We start from the raw sequence: 2,780 nt of genomic DNA on the forward strand, positions 1-2,780 counted from the left end.
CTATAGTCTAGTCTATAGCCTTGTCTATAGCCTAGTCTATAGTCTAGTCTATAGTCTAGTCTATAGCCTAGTCTATAGCCTAGTCTATAGCCCATTCCATAAACTATGCTATATTCTAATTTATAATCTAGTCTATAGAGTAATGTAGCCTATAGTCTATAGTACAATCCATAGTGTAGCCTTTAGTCTATAACATATAGTCTTAATCTAGTTTATAGCCTAGTATATACTCTAGTCTACAGTCTGCTATATAGTCTGGTCTATATTCTAATCTAAAGTCAGTTTTGTCTACTCTAGTCTATAATCTAGTCTATGGTCTAAATGTTACAGTGCATAGCCTAGTCTATAGTGTGGTATACAATATAGTCTGTAGTCTACTCTATAGTAAAGAGCCGACTCTTTATTCTGGTCTATACTCTAATTTATAGTCTGGTCTAGCGTATAGACATGTCCATAATTCACTCTTTAGTCTGTACATTCTATAGTCTATAGACTATATGAAACACTTTGTGGTGAGAGCACTATATTTCCTAATCTTTATCCTATTCTATAATATAGGATAGTCTTGTCCAAAGTACTGTCTGTATTAATATTTTAGTACAATTCTTAATAGCACTAGTTGAAATATTCACTATTAAAGCAAATTCTTGCTAAATAAGACAAACATAATTACTTTTAGCTAATTATAAAATGCAAATTTTTTGCTTTTTTAAATTGTATGCTCAAACTCCCGACTTTTAAGATCTACAGATAAAAAACACTAAAAAAAAGAATAAAAAAAATATTTGTTTTTCCTTTACTTTAGTTTGACTTTTACTTTTCATTTCGTACTTCTTATCTCTTAGTCCCTTTACCTTTCCATTGAAATATTTTACATATTTTGTAATTAGTTCCAGCCTAATACTTGTATTTCTTATTAAAATTACTTATACAAAACTGACATTTGTCCTTTGCTGCTGTACATGTTTAGTTGGTGTTGTATGTAGTAGTAGTAGTATTTAAGTCGTTTTCATTTTTTTTTTTTTTTGTATTTTTATTTCTTATTTTTTGTAACATTTCTGTGTTAGTTTAAGTATTTTTCATGGAATTTGGCTGACAACACAGTCATAAAATTAATTGGCAACGTAATAAGCTCAAATCTACAATAAAGAAAATTAAAGAATTTCACTTAATTATATAAACCACTAGATATTTAGGAATCTAAGACACTAGTAAATACATTTTGTAATGTATTTTAATGTCTTTTTTACTCTTTGGCTAGTATTTGTGAGTTTTAATCTAGAAATGTTGAAATGCAAAGAAATTTGATATTAAAGATAATAGTTGTATAATTGGTACTTATATATGTATATCAAGAAGATTTTGTCTTAAGACTTCTCAGGGGAAAAAAAACTATAGAATGGATTGTTCTATAAAAAATATATAATTTTCATACTATAACTTCATTCATTTCTACAAAAATACTTTTTAATACAATTAAAATAATTATTTATATATCCAAGAAAGTATGATCCCCAGACTTTGTTAAATTGCTTTCTGTTGTGCGTATAAAATTATATTTACAAATTTATTGAAATTTTTTATAAAAAATTTCTTAAAATTTCTTTCAACAAGTTTTTACATTTAATAAACAAGTTAATACTAGATTCTTATCCTACATTTGTTATAAAGAATTCAAATCATCTACAAAAATGGAAAAATAAAACATGTCGTTGCATGTTTCTATATTTGAAATAAATATACTTAAGTATAAGAACATATAAACATCATATAAAAACAGGACATAACTTGCTAAATAGTCATTCATACATACATTTTAGTAGAGGTATCTGATAAAAAAATAATGCAAAATATTAAAAAAAACAAACAAACTGACTGTTGAACTTTTCAACAAAAGTTCTGAAAACTGAATGGCCAGGTAAAAGAAGTTGTTTGTTTTTTTTTTTTTTTGCAACTATAAGTTTGTCTGCGTATATATATATATATATTTTTTTATCCATACAAAAACTAAACAATTTAACAACTTAATTCAATAAAGTTACTTCCTAGAAGAAGAAACATGAAAAAAAAGAACCAAAACTAGATGATGACGATGAAATGCTAAGACCAAGTTAGTTGTTTCACAAAAAAGTTACTTAAGCAAAGGTAAAGGAAAAACTCTATGCAGGACGTAAAGAAGAAACAACTTCCTTAAAATTGAGTTTCTTATTATGTTCCTGCTGTTGATGTTTTCTTTTTTTGTTGTTATTGTCGTCAGGAGTTTTGTAGCTGTAGCAACTATGAAACTATGAAAGAAGTTATTTAGATGTATGCATAAGGATCAGGATATGTGTATGAATAAACAATAAGGAACAACCATAAGGGCAAGGAAATAAATATACAATTTATGTTAAGTAATAAATTCCAAATATGTTTCAGTCTATAGTCAAGCATGCAGTTAAGCCTATAGTCTTCTATCTAAAGTATTAAGTCTGGCCTTAAGTACAGTACATAGTATACTTTAAAGTGTAGTCTATAGATTATAGTCTAGTTTATAGTGTTGTCTACCCCTTAGTACTATAATATATAATCTAGTCCATAGTATAGTCTATAATTTAGTCTAGTCTATAGTCTTGTCTAGTCTATAGTCTAATCTATAGTCTAGCCTATAGTACAGTCTATAGTCTAGTCTTTAGTCTAGTCCATAGTCTAGTCTATAGTCTAGTCTTTAGTCTAGTCCATAGTCTAGTCCACAGTCTAGTCTATAGTTTATTTTACTGTCTACTCTATAGTCTAGTCAA

Source organism: Lucilia cuprina, chromosome 6 (assembly GCF_022045245.1).
Source record: "Lucilia cuprina isolate Lc7/37 chromosome 6, ASM2204524v1, whole genome shotgun sequence".
Classification (NCBI taxonomy): Eukaryota; Metazoa; Arthropoda; class Insecta; order Diptera; family Calliphoridae; genus Lucilia; species Lucilia cuprina.